This window comes from Notamacropus eugenii, chromosome 3, assembly GCF_028372415.1.
Source record: "Notamacropus eugenii isolate mMacEug1 chromosome 3, mMacEug1.pri_v2, whole genome shotgun sequence".
NCBI lineage: Eukaryota > Metazoa > Chordata > Mammalia > Diprotodontia > Macropodidae > Notamacropus > Notamacropus eugenii.
In genome coordinates this window covers 463,770,293-463,776,469 of record NC_092874.1, presented here as the reverse complement: position 1 = coordinate 463,776,469, position 6,177 = coordinate 463,770,293, and the positions used below count along the sequence as shown (strand labels likewise).

At 41.0% G+C, this 6,177-nt stretch overlaps 1 protein-coding gene across 5 annotated transcripts in view; it reads right to left on the bottom strand.

Moving 5' to 3' along the window:
* Window positions 1-6,177, bottom strand: part of FHIT (fragile histidine triad diadenosine triphosphatase) — a 1,742,479-nt gene that overhangs the window by 1,591,091 nt on the left and 145,211 nt on the right. The gene's annotated exons all lie outside the window — the stretch shown is intronic.

The window sequence follows — 6,177 nt, the reverse complement described above, 5'->3', positions numbered from 1 at the left end:
GTACATATATATATGAAAAATATATAAATATGCTGGGGGAGGAAATGGCAAACCACTCCAGTATCTTTGCCAAGAAAATCCCAAATCGGGTCATGAATAGTTGGACACAATTGAAATGACTCAACAACATTCCTTTGCTTTAAGAAAAAGAGTGGACTATGTTGCTGAATTATGTTTAATTGATAGTGCTTAATATGGAACCATTCTAAGGAAATTTGCAATAGAAGGGTGGGTAAGAAGCCTTAAGTCAAAGGAATGAAGCCATAACTGGGATTTCAGTAGATCACTGGGTCGGATAGAGAGTTCAGGGGTCACTGAATCTAATCCTTCATTTTGCGTAGAGGCCCAATGATCCAGCCAATGTCCCATAAGTATAAGCACAAGAGAAGAGTCTGAGTCTTGTGTCCTCCGCCTTCAACCACACACTTTCCCTTAGAGTGGGGGCAGATGGTGTGTAGACCCCTGAGGGATACAAGTTTAAACCACAGCCAGACAAGAAGCTGAAAAGGCAGCCAACGACTCGTCTCACGTGTTCACATCTGTCCTTCAGAATTCGGAAGGAAACAGCCTCCCACTTAGCCACCACATCAGCCTCACAGACTGTTCTGACAAGTCCCTGGGCCCTCTGAAACTGCACTCCCTCCCCCCCCCCCCCATCCTCAGCAACACCTCCTAACCATCTGCACCTCCTGCCTCCGTTGTTCCCAGCAGGAGGCTATGAGAAGACAAGGATCTGTCTGCAATAAACATCTTCAGAGTCCCCCGACAAACACAGATTTCCTGTGAAAATCAAGATGCAGATATCCCGCTGTCACAACATCACTAAGCCATGATTCACCAGGAATCTTAAACTCCTAGGGAGCTGCCTGAGTCACCGAGACCTAGGGACTTACCCAAGGTCATTTGGCTAGTAAGTTATCAAAGGCAGAACCTGGGTCTTCCTGAAGACAAATGCTAGTTCAGCACAAAATGCGTCAACAGCACCAGCTTCCATAATGGTGATAAAAGGAATAAAAGTTGCTGAGAGAGTCAAAGACTGTAACAAACTTTGAAATGAAATTCCAGCTGGGACATCAAGAAAAAGCTTCCCAGAAAAGGTGACATTTTAGCTAAGTGCTGAAGGAAGGTTAGAAGATCTCTAGACAGAGGTCATCAAGGTGGCTCTCTTCAATTACACAAAGGCTGTGGTATGAAAGACAGGCCAGTCTTTTTCTCTTTGGACCCAAAGGGCAGAACTAGGAGCAATGAGGGGGAGTTGTCATGGGATAAATTTAGGCTCCAAAGAGGAAAAAGCTTTCTAACAATTACCACCCATAGTAATTTTTCTAACAAAAGCCACCCATAAGTACAACAGGCTGTCAGAGGAAGGAGCAGGTTCCCCTTCCCTGCGGGACTTCAAGCAAACCCTGGAAACCTATGTGCCAGAGCTACTCTAGGGAGAATCATTATTGACTGAATGAACGAAATAAAAAAACCAACAAAACGATTATAGAATGAATGAATGGAATAAAAATGAACAAAATGATTGTAGAATCAATGAATGAAATAAAAAATGAATAGCGACTGTAGAACAAATGAGTAAAAGCATTTATTAAGCTCCGTGCCAGGTATAAGCTTGACTGAGCCTTTGAAGTCCCTTCCCATTCTGAGTGATTCTGATTCGGTCCAATTCCTTATTTTTTCAATGTCAGAAGAGAAAGTGGAGATGATTTGTTTATAAATCTCTCTTCTGTTTCCCCTTTCCTGATTTATTTTAGGTTTTGGACAGAAAGGCAAATGCTGACTTCATTTTTAAAAATAAGATAATTATAAAAGGGACAGAGCTACTAGGTGGTGCCATAGTCACAGAGCACTGAATTTAGAGTCAAGAAGACTCCTCTTCCTGAGTTCATATCCAGCCTCAGACATTTACTAGCTGTGTGACCCTGGGCTAGTCACTTAACCCTGTTGGCCTTAGTTCCCTCATTTACAAAATGAGCAGGAGACGGAAATGACAAATCACTCCAGTGTCTTTGCCAAGAAAACCCCAAATGGGATCATAAAGATTCACACACAACTGAAAAACAACTAAGCAACAATCATGTATCTTGTATGCGCAAAATTTTTCTACATCTCCTCCATAATATGAGCTCCATAACAGAAGGAAACTTTTCTACACACACACCTTTCTTTGTATTCACAAAACACAGCACAGTGCCTGGCACAAAGTTAATTCTTAATAAAAATTTGTTGACTAAGGATAATGAATTCCCAGATAATGAAGAGGAAATTCCATCTACCAATACAAGTTAGCATCACCTCTGCAACTTATAGGATTAAATCATTGCCAACACGAGAGAGACTAAGTATCAAAGACTAGACTTGAATCCAGGTCTCTGTGTTTCTAAGGCTGACCTTGTTTCTAATATACATTAATGCTTCCTCTTCAAAAGAAGGGCTGTGTGTCATCAATAACCATTCTACATACCTTTGAAAACCAGGGCATTGAATCAAGTGTCTCCTAGTTTATATCCATTAGGAAAAAAGCTCAGAGTTTATGGCAAGAACAGTGAATTCTTCTTTTCTATAGTAAGTCACCTTTCCTTCTAAGTACTTAGGACCTTGTATTTGGGAAGGAATCTTCCCTTTTGCTATTCACTAATCTGAGATCTTCTCTATCGTTATTTTTTTAAATCTCCTAACATGCACAAGGCACTGCGCTACTCCTGAAGACGCAACATGGGCTCTGCCCTCAGTGAGAAAAAGAGGGAGAGAGGAGTTACACAAATAATAGGGGAGGAAGAGACTTACAAAGTGGAATTTCAAGCAAAGTGTTCAGAGACATGAAGAGGGAGCGATCCTATTCACACTGAGGGAAGGAAGAAATGGGAAAACGTGGGAAGGCTTCACAGAGAGTACTAATCTGAACTGAAAGGAGAGATTTCAACAGATGAAGTCCATCTTCAGGCAGAGGGGACATGAGCAAAGGCACAAAGACAGAAGGGGACGTAAAAAGGGCAAACAGTGAGTGACCCACTTTGTCTGGAATAAGCAACAGAGTATGTGAAGAAATGTACCATGCAACAAGGCTGGAAGGCTGGCTGAAGCCAGATTGGCTGGCCTCCATTGTCAGAGGCAGGACCCTATTCTTTGTTTGGTAGGCAATCGAAAGTCATAGAAAGTTTTGGGTGAGAGGAGTGTCGAGATCATAGATCTGGGCTCAGATGGCTCCAGAGGCACAGCCCTGCCTCACTTAAATCCAATATGGCATCACCTTCCTGAAGACATGATCTTCTTCAAGAATGAAAGATAAAAGACATCAGAACGAGTGAGCAACAGTGGGGAGAACAGGGATGGATGAGAGACAGGAAGGCAAGTTAGGAGTCTAGAAGACATACATAGAGGAATGGAACGACTAGGGCTTTTATTAAATACCCACTGTGTGCCAGTCACTGTGTTAAGCACTTTACCAATATGCCTCATTTGATCCTTACAATGATGTGTCAGGTAGGTACAATTACTATCCCCATTTTTCAGTTGAGGAAACCAAGGCAGATATAGGTTAAGAAATTTATCCAGGGTCATACAGCTTGTAAGTAATCTGAGGTCTGATTTGAACTCAGGACTTCCTGATTCCAGGTCGGTGCTATGTCTGCTACACCACCTAACCTAGAGAGATTGAATGATAGATAGATAGATAGATAGATAGATAGATAGATAGATAGATAGATAGATAGATAGACAGACAGACTGACAGACAAACAGATATAAATGATGGATGGATGATAGATATATAGATGATAAATGATGGATGGATGGATAGATAGACATGCAGGCAGATAGAGACAGATAGACAGAGGATATTTAGAAAATATACTATGTGCAAGGCAGTGGATTAAGCACTCAAAATAGAAATAAAAAAAGATAACTAGCTGCCTTGAAAGGGCTTACACTTCATAGCAGAAGGCACATACAGGAGGGCTGGAAAGAGAGAAGACGGCGACATTCAGGCTACACAGTGGTGATGCCAGAAAATTAAGGTGAACCTGCTTCTAGGCAAGGAGAATGTCAGGTCACCCCACAGAGACAGGAGGTCCAAGGATAGTGTCCAAGGTTGAAGTGAGAAAAGGGGTGGAGATGAGAAGGATGACTTTAATATAAGTAAAATGGTGAGGAGACGGCCAACAGATAGTTGAGGAGCACTGACTCCAGGCAAGAAAGGATGAAAGCTCCTCTGTGAGAGCTAGGGAACACGGGTGAAGTCCAACTTTGCACAATGTCAACAAGGGACAAAACAAGGTTTTATATGACACTGGACAAGAGGGGAGAGATGAAAGAGATATAGGATTTGATAACTGACTAAATGTGGGCAGGAAGGTAGAAAAGAGGAAAGAATCCACAATAATTTTAAGTTCTGAGATCAAGCCTGGGAGGACTCATGTACCATCAACAGATATGATGAAGAGAGAGAAGAGGCAGTCTTTGGTATAAAGATGCTGAGTTGTTATTCATTAGTACTCTGTCTCTTGGCAACTATTTTTTTTATTTATTATTTTTTAATGTTTAACAATCACTGCCATACAATTGAGATTTTATCCCCCCCACACCTACCCCCCACTACCCCCCTCCCTCCCCACGACTGCATACAATTCTGTATAGGTTCTACATATACTTTCCCATTGAGTACATTTTCACTATAGTCATGCTATGTAGTCAGACTAAAATAAATGGAAGAAATCATATAACAAATCAAAACATGATACACAAAAACATACACATACACAAACATGATCTGCTACATTCTGTGAATGACTTCCATATTTCTTTATCTGAGTGTGGAAGGCATTTTGCCTTAGAGAACCACCATTGGGATTTTTTTTTTTAAGAAGTTCTTGCATTATTACGAAATTCCAAGTCTACCAGAGAAACCTCTCGCACACTGTGGTCGTTGCTGTGCACAAAGTTCTCCTGGTTCTGCTCCTTTCACTCAGCATCAGGTCATAGAAGTCCTTCCAGGCCTCTCTGAAGTCTTCTTGTTCATCATTTCTTATGGCACAATAGTACTCCATTACATTCATATACCATAATTTATTCAGCCATTCCCCAATTGATAGACATCCCCTTGACTTCCAGTTTTTGGCAACTACATAGAGTGCTGCTATAAATATTTTTGTACATGTGGGACCCTTTCCCATTTTTATGATCTCTTGGGGATACAGTCCTAGTAACGATATTTCTGGGTCAAAGGGCATGCACATTTTTGTAGCCCTTTAGGCATAGTTCCAAATTGCTCTCCAGAATGGTTGGATGCACTCGCAGCTCCACCAACAATGAATTAGTGTTCCAACTCTCCCACATCCTCTCCAGCATTTATCATTTTCTTGTTCTGTCATGTTTGCCAATCTTATAGGTGTGATGTGGTACCTCAGAGTTGTTTCGATTTGCATCTCTCTAATCAGTAGTGATCTAGAGCATTTTTTCATATGATTATAGATATCTTTAATTTCTTCTTCCGAAAATTGTCTTGGCAACTATTTTTATAAATTCCTATCTGTTTACATACAGCATCTCCCAATAATATATAAATTTCTTGGTGGTAGGGACTGTTCTATCTCTGTCTGTGTATTCCCAGTGCCTCACACATAGTAGTTGCCCAATAAATGCCTGTTGAATTGAACTGAACTTTGAGTCTGAGGTTTCAAGATCAAGCACAGACACAGAACCAAAAAAAAACCAAACAGTTTTTAAAAGAGAGAAGAGGAAGAGGAGGGGGCATGAGGGGAGAAGAAAGGAAGCAGAGGAAAGTGAAGAGGGAAGGGAAAAGAGAAGGGGGAGATAGATGCCATCCTGAATAAGAATTACTTAGGGGGTATACTCACCATTGTGAACCTGGCGCCAGCCTCCAGACATAAATAAACCATGATGAATACCATACAAATGCCCCCACACACACATAATCCAAGAGTTTATCAAAACCAGGACAGCTAGGGAGACTTCCCCTACACGCCCTAACTGTCACCCTCTGGTTAAGGAGGAAAGCTTGACAGGGCAAAAGCAAGACCTGAGAAGTCAAAAAGAGAAACTTTTAAACACCAAAGAGGTAAAAAACTTAATTTGTAAACATCCCTTTGCGTCTTGGTCTAGTCTTTCTAAAAACAATTATTTATGTTTCATCTTTTCTTCAAATATTAAAAAACT